The 10,726-nt window shown below is 31.7% G+C and overlaps 1 long non-coding RNA gene across 1 annotated transcript; it reads left to right on the top strand.

Annotated features, from left to right (window-relative positions):
* The first annotated feature begins 7,253 nt into the window (after nt 1–7,253).
* LOC121221151 (uncharacterized) lies at nt 7,254–9,050 on the top strand. The gene is made up of 3 exons (XR_005918584.1): nt 7,254–7,388; nt 7,831–7,906; nt 8,836–9,050. It is a non-coding gene; the product is annotated as an uncharacterized lncRNA (long non-coding RNA).
* The last annotated feature ends 1,676 nt before the right edge of the window (nt 9,051–10,726 follow it).

Here is a 10,726-nt window from a genome sequence, read left to right as displayed (position 1 = left end):
CAATTATAATTCATTAAGCAATTAACACCTTTAAACTAATAGCAATTGATTTTTTTCAACTTTTACAATTTAGTCCTTTTTGCTTAATTAACTATCGAAACGTTAAAATTTTTTAACAAAACCTTAATACCACCTTAATGACACTCTGTAAATATTTATAAAAATATCTACGACTCAGTTTATAGAAACAAGATCTGATACCTCATTTTCTAAAACTACCTGACCTCAGGGTCATACCACTTGAACTTAATAAATCGCTTAAATAACATAAATTATCAACTCAAAAACCTTTCAAAAATCACGTTTGACTCGTAAATATTGAATAATAATATTTACGATAAATATTAAATAATAATATTTACAAACTTACTCGTCGGATTTGGTGGCCTCAAAACCACTATTTTTGACACCACTAAAAAATAGGTTGTTACACTAGAAGTTATAACCGAATTTGGAGAAATCACATCCCCTTGTTTGGAAAACTAATTTCAAAAAGTATTTAGTAAATATGAATTTCGCAAATAGTCATTAGAAAACTATTTGTCCGCTTTCAGAAAACACTTAAGAAATTACTTAATTTGCAACGGAAAACCATTTTTGGAGTTTTAGTTTTGAAAACCGAAATTCGTTTTGTTGACTTAAGTGATTTTGCAATCTCGCGTTAGAAAATATCAATTACTGACAAATTAAGCAAAAACCCAAAACAAGTTCAGAAACATATTACAAACTTCAAAAGATCAAAACAAATAATTACGAAATTCACCATATTTACATTAAGTGCAAAAATAATTTGAGCTCCCACATGTTGTTCGGTCCTAAGTTAGAGGTTTACCTGAATAAACAAAGATAAAACAAATGGGTGAGTTATGAAGCTTAGTGTATAACTAAACTCAAACAGAGATTAAACAAAACACAATATACAAATTAGAGTAATACAGAGAATTTCATAACGATAATATAACCAGAGCGGAACAAATCAAAGTATCACAGAGATTTTCATAACAGTCGTATAACAGAACAGAGGATGTATGGTTATGCCAATGCAGTGTTTTTCAGAAAATTAGAATGCACATTTATCTCAAAAATCCTACCTAACTCTGCTACACACCAAAATAGAGTTCCCCAAAACCCATCTAGTTAAATCACACCAACAGATAATTGTGGACAGTACCACCAGAATTGCAGTCAAAATTGCCAAATTAGATATATGTGGTCAAACCACTATGTTGCAGCCATGCTGCCAGATAGAATTGTGGATAAACCACCATATAATACAGATCATTGAACTTCTAGAAACTTCCTCCTTTCACATCACCCAGAACCTCATGCAATGTGTCATTGTATGCATATTCAGAATCAGAATGATAAGCATGTAGGGCATGTTGTCATACAATAACAGAAACAGAAGACAAGGAAATACATGCTTTACAAAACATATTAATCAAATATTAATGAATCATAATAGATTTTTCATGAAGTCACATGCATTGTTACATATCAGAATCAGTATCACACACAACAACTTATTCGGATATCACATGTTCACAACCAACTAGGTAACACAGAAAAGAATCATCAAAATTAAAAGAGACCAGATCGTACCTGAATAAATCACATACCTTAAATACTTCCCAAACAAAATTACATTATACGCTAACAAATCATGCTTACTTAGCTTATATCATATCAGACATACGTACAAATAACAAATTATACATCAATAGATCAACAAAAATTAAGTTTTATAGCTTATTTTAGATCATACAGACTCAACAGAAGGCTTACGTTCGATTCGAACGATGTCTACGACCCTAGGAAAAATTTTCAATTTTTTGCCCACACACCCATGTGGATTTACACGGCCTACATGGATGGCGCATGTGGCCCACATAGCCTGGCACATGTCCATATGGCTTATCTTAGTATCTCACACGGCTTGGCACACGACCGTGTGGCTCAAGTCAGTCCCTCACACGACCTGGACACATGCCCATGTGACCTAAGTCGGTGCCTCACATGGCCTGACACACGGCCTGACACATGGCCGTGTGGCATCGACAACCTCAATTTCAGCTTTCGCAGATCGTAGATCACTCGGGTTTTTGTTATACACCTGATACAGTTTTGACATAGAAGCAACAAAGATGAGCTCGGAACTGAAAAATGAATCAACCAACATGTAATTCTTAAATCGTTAGAGGGACGTAAATCTCAAGATATTTCGCAGTTCGATTGAAAGATCGACAGCACAACGGAACTTAGAGTAATAGATTTGAAACGATTCAAACAATAAACAAAGGGTGGAAAAAGATCACAACCAAAAATAAAAGAAAAAGAATAAACGGTAGAGAGAATAAATGGAAAAGGAATGTGAAAAAGAGAGGAAGTTTTTGGGAAAAACTTCAAAAATTTAAGAAAAAAAAAACTAACTTACAAGGCAACAAAAAAAGACATTTTCTTATTGCTTTCGTAGGGACTCAAACACAAGACCAAAAGGTATACAAAAGCTTAACCACTGAACCACTAGGCTCATCGTTGTCCTTAATTGAGCGAAAATAATATATAAACCAGATATTCAAGAATAGGGGTTTAGAAAAAAATAGAAAAATTTCAAAAGAAATGGTTCGAACCCAAAACCTCGCACACACAAACACAACACTTATCCACTAAACCAAATTAATTCACTTATCATAATTTCACAATCTTAACTCAAACTCAAGACGTAATCACTTTGAGTTTCACTAACCCAATTTCTTCTAACCCGGTTTTTGGGATGTTACAATGGAACTTGTTCCTACCTTGTAAATTTTCATTATAAGAAAGATTATAAAGAAAATATGTTAAGTTTGATGTTTCTCATATTTTGTGCGCACATTAATTTGATTATTTCGAGAATTATCACTAAAGTTTGGATCTAGAATAAACATTAGGTTTATTCATTAAGAAATTTGGGCTAAAGTGTTGAGACATGGTAGATTATGATATATGGAAGATGCTACTCAAATTCTAAGACAAAATATCACCATGATTCATGCATTATGTTTCGACTTAAGTCTTGATGGGAAATATGAGCCAAGTGGGAGAATGTTGGAACTGTTGTGGTTCATGAGGTCATTCCCACATTTCCCCTGCCCCTTAGTTTCATGTTGCATAGTGGTTAGTGTGAACTACCTTTTTATGTGTGATAGTGGGACATGTAGTTGGTGGTTTTTTATGTGGAACTGTAACACCCCTAACTCGTGTTGTCGCTGGATTAAGGTTACGAAGCACTACCGAACAATCATAAACATTTAACATCATAATATTTAAATAAATTAAACATATCATAATCCAATCAATCACATGTATTATCTCCCTAAATCGAGCTCTTAAGGCCCTAAAATAGCTTTGAGGCAATTCAGGACTAATTTGAAACAAAACGAAAAGCTTAGGAAAAAGTTACAAAAATTGGAAATAGGGGTCACATGACCGCGTGGTCAGGCCGTGTGACATCACCCCAGGCCATGTAACAATCGAACAAGGGATACACGGTCATGTCCTAGCCCGTGTCCTCACCAGTGTAACTCACTGAGATGTGTCACATGCTCGTGTGCCAAGCCGTGTACTAGGCCGTGTAACTCTCTAAGTTGTCTCACACACTTGTGTGCTATGTCGTGTAACTCACTGACTTGAAACATTAAGAAACTCTCAAAAGACACACGACCGGGTCGTCAGCTCGTGTCTCAGTCCATGTGAACCCAAAATTTACCTAAAATCAAGTCATTTCAAAACCAATTCCTAGCTAACTATTCATACCATTTGGGCACATATTCAGGGGGTTCAAATATCATCCAAACATACATAAACATGCCATATCAACCATTCTAAATCACATAACCAATATGCCATTTAAAGGCACCACAATTGTATCAAAACATTAATTACCAAGACATACCAACAATGCCATATTCCAAACATACCAACCTAGTTCAAATAACCATTACATGAAACCATAAAAGACCATTTCCAAACCATCACTTACATACTAAAAGAGCCATATAAACAAGTACTTAAAGATGGTCAAAATAACCTAACTTAAACAAGTATTAAAAGTTCATCAATTTCAAACTTAAACTTCACAAGTATGATCATACCAATTCACCATTTACACATTCACAAAATATCTTAGTCCTAAAGACTCTTCGTATTATATGCCACTTTAGACCAACTTCAAACAAGTATAAAATGACTACTAAGGTATAGATGATAGTGTGTGAGCTTCCAAGTCGATCCAATCGATGCAACGATTCCAAGAGTCCTACAAAATCAAATTAAACGAATAAGCACAAAGAAGCTTAGTAAGTTCAATAAGTCAACTCATTTACTATAAATTTCCAAATTTCCAAGGGACGTTAAAATACATTACACCGGCAATAAATCTGAATAACACTGGTACTAAGCCTGCTAGGCACTAAGCCTAAATAACATTGGCACTAAGCCTGCTACGCACTAATCCTGAATAACACTGGCACTGAGTCTGCTAGGCACTAAGCCTGAATAACACCGGCACTAAGCCTGCTAGGCACTAAACCTAAATAATAGTATGGTTCAACATTTAAATATCAATACATAACAAAATTTAAAGATTAAATCACTGATGTGATCTCAATCGCATCATGTTGTGGCACCACTCGTTGCTATCATGATTGGCCTAAACACGAGGGCCCCAAGTGCAAGATGAAGAAGCTCAATCTCAGCTCAACAAGCTCAATCTTAGTTTTTCCCAGCTCGATTTAGCTCACATGAGCTTAATTTAGCTCGTTTGAGCTCAATTTAGCTTACTTTAGCTCGTTTGAGCTTGGCTTAAGTTTATTTCAACTCATTTATTTTAATGTCTGAATAAATTAAGTAATTTATTAATTTAGCTTAAATTACTACAGCTCATAATTATGTTTTGACTTATTACATGTTTTAAATGTGTCTTGGCCGAATTTAATATGTCTTGTTAAGACTTTATTAAATTTGTCTAATTTAATTTATGTTTAATTAGTGTGTCTAAATTATATTAATGTTTGTTCAGCTGAATTTTATGTGATTTAATTTCGGTTCATGTGTTTTTGTAGGTGAGTTGAATTTGGAGAGTAATTAAACAAGGTTCATGCATGATAGGTTCAATGTATGGGACGGAGCATGTAAGGCCTCTTTCAATGAATGGTGGCTGATCCATTTGGCTCCCCAAGGCACCTATTTGGCCAAAAGGTGTCCAGCAACTTAAAGCACAAGCTTGGCCGATCGTATTCCCAAGGCAGCATCTAAGCCATTCACACCTCAATTTGACCAATCAGCTCCTACACATGTATGGGTGGATTCATGAACGTCCAAAGGGAGGGAATATTACCTTAATTCATCACATTGAATGTATAATGTGCATGTACAAAGGGGAGAACGAATTTACAAGGTACATGCTTCCATTCATGAACCAGCCCATCATTAAAGTTTTAATTAAGAGAGATGCATGACCCATGCACCTAGCATTCGTCCAAGAGGGGTTGGATATGAATTGAAGATGCACATTCATGGAACAAGGAAGCTTTCTTATTGGTTAAGCATGCATGAACGGGTTTTGGGAAGAAACATGACTATTCAACCATGCATGAACTTACACTATCCATGAACAGAGATTTAATGCTTGAAGTGTGAACATTTTTAATTGTTGTGTGAACACATTAGTAGCTGAATTTTAATAGGCATTAGAGAGCCTATAAATAGTTTATTTTGTTTATTGTAAAAGGTTACAGAATTTGATTATTGAAAACTTGATTGTGAGGTTTCCTCCTATCTTATTTCGTACGAGTCTCGTTCTTACTTATCTAGCTAGCTAGTGGCGTCAACCCGACTTCTTGAACTTATCACCATCCTGGTGTGGCGTTCATCCACCTTTTTATACCTTTGGTTCCTACCTCTCTATAGGTAACGGGTCAAGGTCCATCTTCGACAATCCATTAAACCCACCTTAAGCAATATAAGTCCCGGGGCAATACTTCATATAGTATTGAATCGTTCTTCGCTTGAGTTCTATTTTCCATTCCATTTTAACTATTAAATTATAAACAATATTTCTTTATTTCACCGAGCCTATCAAACATCTATCCAAACCATCTTGTGAACCCATTTTCTCAACTTCTGCTATAAAAAAATCATCTAACTCCATCTATCTACAAAATCGAACAAACTTCTCGTCGACGATCGGGCAATCAAGTGAATCGACTCAATCAACCGAGCCGGATCACATCAATCACTAACAAGGAATTGAATTCAACTATACATAAACATAAAACGAACTTATTGGACTAGTTTGCAGTAATCGCAAAAGCACAAGAACTACTCTAAAGTCTTTTGTTTTCCACAATCGTCAACACGCTCGTGATCTAAAACAATAGTTTCATTCAATTAAGTACTTCTAAAACTTTAATTTAATTAATAATTCATGTTTATGTAAAATTACAAAATTACCCCTAACATTTTAATTTTTCACAATTCAATCCTTAAGCCCATAACTTGAAATTTAACTATTTCAATAGAAATCCAATTTAACCAATGTTACAAAGAACCTTGAAACAATCCATATTTACCATCATTTCACAATAAAACTGCAACGACCCAATTTTCAGTAGTGTCAGAATAGTGATTTGAGATCACTAAATCCGATGAAAAAAAGTTAGAAACTTTTATTAATTAATAATTATAAGTTAAGCATGATTTTTAAAATATTTTTGAATTAGTGAATTTTGTGATTTAAAAGAAATTATTAGGTAAATTGGGTCGAAAACCAGGTATCGAGACCTCGATATTATAAACTAAGTCACAAATAATTTTATAAATATTTACGGAGTGTCATTAGAATAGTATTAAAGTTTTGTTAAGAAATTTTAGTGTTCCGATGGTTAATTGATTAAAAAGGACTAAATTGAAGTAAGGGTAAAAGTTGAATAATAGATTAAAAAAAGTTAAAAGGACCAATTAGGAAATTATGCCTTTTTCTAAAGTTGAGTGGCATATGCATGATAAAAATCTTAGATTTTTTTTAAAAGTATGTTATTATTTTATTGTAAATTATATTAATTATATTATTATATTTTAAATAAACAAAATTGTTGACTAATGTATGGTGCATGTGATGACATGTGGAAAAATGAAGTACATATATTAGTAATTATTACATATTTACTTAGTATTTAAGTAAAACTATTATATTATTATATTATATTATTAGAAAAAGCAAATGAAAAAGAAAGAAACAAAAACAAAAAGAAACAGAGGGCAAAACGAAACAGAGAAGGAAGGAAGGAAAGAAGAAAAGAAAGAAAGAAAAGGGAAAATTGAGGTTTTAAGGTTTTAAAGCTTTAAAGGTAAGTTTAATCAAGTCCTTTTCTTTTAATTTTAAATGTTTTAGAAGTTTTAAAATAAAGTTTTGTTGAAAATAAGTTGAGGTTTTGGAAGTTTATAGTTTTTTTTAGCATGGGTCATGTTGAATAAATTGTTAAATTAGGGATTTATTTGATAGAAATTTTATTTGGAATTGAATAAAGGATTGAATTGTAAACTAAACTATAAGTTTTGAATTTTAGGGATTAAATTGAAATAAATTCGAAATTATGAAAAATATGATAAAAGTTAGATAGTTAAATGTGAGTTTGGTAGGAAATTAAGTAGTAAAAAGGTATGGATTGAGAAAGAAAAATATATAGGTTAGTTAGGATTAAATTAGAATTAAAGTAAAAGTTAGATAAAAATTTCGGCAATTAAATTGTTTTGTGCTAATGATTGTGAAATTATCTTAATTATTCGTAGCTAATATCGAGCCTGAGGCATCGGCCCAAAAAGGAAAAGAAAAGATCATCGAGGATTAAATCCGAAGAGAATTCCGGTTTGTATTACTATAATTCAAATCTATTTATTATTAATTGTTATATTTTAATTAAAATGCATGGTAAGTAAAATTAGTTAAGCAATTGAAATGATAATAGTGATTTGAATTGAATGATGGAAGTGTGTGAGTAGTAGAAATGTATATTGATGGAAAAGTAATTAGTGATTTGAATTTAGTTGGAAATTGAATTTAAAATATGAATTAAATAAAGTGAATTAATTTATGAATATGTGTGAATTGTGCATTGATTGAAAAGTGGTTTGAATTGAATCGAAATATGATTATATGTGATTATTTGAAATATGTATTGGTATTAAATTGTCAATTGATTAGAAAGTGGAAAAGTGATCTAGAATTGAAAATAAAAGTGAATTGAGAATTTGAATACCCTATTAACTAGTCGGGCTAAGTCGGATATAGTTGGCATGCCTTAGGATTTAGAAGAGTACGAGATTTATCGGCTTTGTCGATCAGGCACTTTATGTGTCGTATCCCAAGCACTTTATGTGTCGTATCAGGCACCTCGTGTGTCGTTTCAGGCACTTATGTGTCGTCTACTGATCAGGTACTATGTACCGTTTTAGGCACAATGTGCCGTACTGATGTGTTGGGTTGGAATCCGTGTGTCCGTCAAAGTCCAGCTTGTTAATAGGGTGAATAATTGAAATGAGAAAATCAAATGAATTTGATCGATTGTCGTATTAAATATGAGAAAATTTAAAATGGTGATATGTGATTGAAATTGAAAAATAGCTAAAAATTGTATTGTTATTGTCAAGTAATGAAAATTGATGAATTAATTGATATTTAGGAAATTGGATAGTTACATGCTTGGTAATTATAATTCTTTATTTCTATTATAATTTGAATTATGGTAATACCACTGAGTATACTCATACTCAGCGTACGGTTGTTTCCGTGCGCAGGTTAAGTTAAAGTCAGATCGTTGAATCAGCATCCAAAGCCGATTCCGAACTAATTGTGGTGGTGAACATTTCTTTTGGTAATGGCATGTACCTAGGATGTTATGTATGTCATTTTACAAAATAATTGTAACAAAATTAATGATGACATTGGTTACTTTATGTTAAAATATATGTATGTTATATTGTGATTAAGGAATAATATGTTTAAGTTGTTATTTAAGTGGATATTAGATAAGGGATAAGAATATTAAATTGTGATGTGAATGTTAAATAATCTTATAATGTTTGAGATTTCTGACTATTTGATCCGATGTGTCTGGTAATGCTCCATAACCCTATTTCGGTGATGGTTTGGGGTTAGGGGGTGTTACAAAAACCTATATATTTACACCTTTAAAAATTTAATCTCTAATTCCAAAATTCATCAAAAATCACCTAACAAAACTTGTTTATTTTTCAACAAGGATTCATAATCTATCAAATAACATCAAAACTCATTCAAAAACATTCATGAAAATCCCCTCAACCTTTAACAATTTTGCAAACTAATCCCTGGGCTAACTATATAAAGCTAAAACGGACTCAAAAACATAAAAATAATTAAAAACAAGACACAAAGTCATACCATGCAAGGTAGACGAAGAAATCAAATGCTCCCCCCTTCAAAAATGGTGATTTTAGCCAAAAAAGGAGAAATGGGGAAGATGATAGCATTTTCATAGTTTAATTTAGTTTTATTTATCAATTTACCATTTTACCCTTAATAATAGTCAAAATTTTCACTAAAACCTTGTCCATAACTATCCACTAACACATTAAATGGTCCATTTACCATTCAAGTCCTTTATTTTAAGATTTCATAGCCATTAAACCCCTTTAGCTAATAGAACCTAACTTTTATACTTTTTATGATTTAGTCCTTTTTACTTAATTAATCATGCAAACATCAAAATTTCTTAATGAAATTTTAATACGACCTTATTATAATCTCGTAAACATTAAATAAATATTAAATAATTTTTTTTGTATATAAAAAAATTAATATCGGCAGATTAGGTCCGGCTCGAGTTTTTTCTTTTTTATTTGAGTTGAGCTTAAGTAAAATTTTAAGCTTATTTTTCAGGTCAAGGTCAAACCTAAAAAACGAGCCTAAAATTTTATTGAAGCCCGGCCCGACCCATGATAATTTCTAGACCTATAGGAGGGAAGATAGGAGACAGAGAATTGAAAGGAGAAAAGAAGAAGAAGAAGAAGAAGAAGAAGAAGAAAGAAGAAGAAGAAGAAGAAAAAGAAGAAAAAGAAGAAGAAGAAGAAGAAGAAGAAGAAAAAGAAGAAAAAGAAGAAGAAGAAGAAGAAGAAGAAGAAGAAGAAAGTTTTGAAACAAAGAAAGAAAAAGAATATTTTGTATTTTGTATTTATATATTATTTTTATAGGCTAATATACAAAAAAAAGCCCTTAAATTATTAAGGTTGATTTAAACAAGTCATTATATTTTTTTTACAATTAAATAAATTCCTATCTTACAAATTTTACTCTTTTTTTTTTAGTTTTAGGCTTTTAATTTTTTATTGATATAAATAAAATTTTATATATTTTTAACATCGATATAAAATTTAAAAGAGTAATCAAATTTTTCAAAAGAGTGATTGTATTATGTATATAAGCACTTTCAAAAAGTTTTAAAATATTATTTTATTTTTATTTAATAAACTATTCTCGTCAAATTCATATTAACATAAAATGTAAATTGGTATATGTAACGACCCAAAATCTGTGAGCACCGAAAAAGTGTAGTATCGGGCCTTCGTCTTAGAAAATTGAACTTGTAGATAACTATTAGGAATATTTGTGAGCCTAGTTGTGTGTTTAGTTAGGCTTTGATTAGGTGAA

Source organism: Gossypium hirsutum, chromosome D09 (assembly GCF_007990345.1).
Source record: "Gossypium hirsutum isolate 1008001.06 chromosome D09, Gossypium_hirsutum_v2.1, whole genome shotgun sequence".
NCBI classification, from domain to species: Eukaryota; Viridiplantae; Streptophyta; class Magnoliopsida; order Malvales; family Malvaceae; genus Gossypium; species Gossypium hirsutum.
This window is presented reverse-complemented; position numbering and strand designations above follow the sequence as displayed.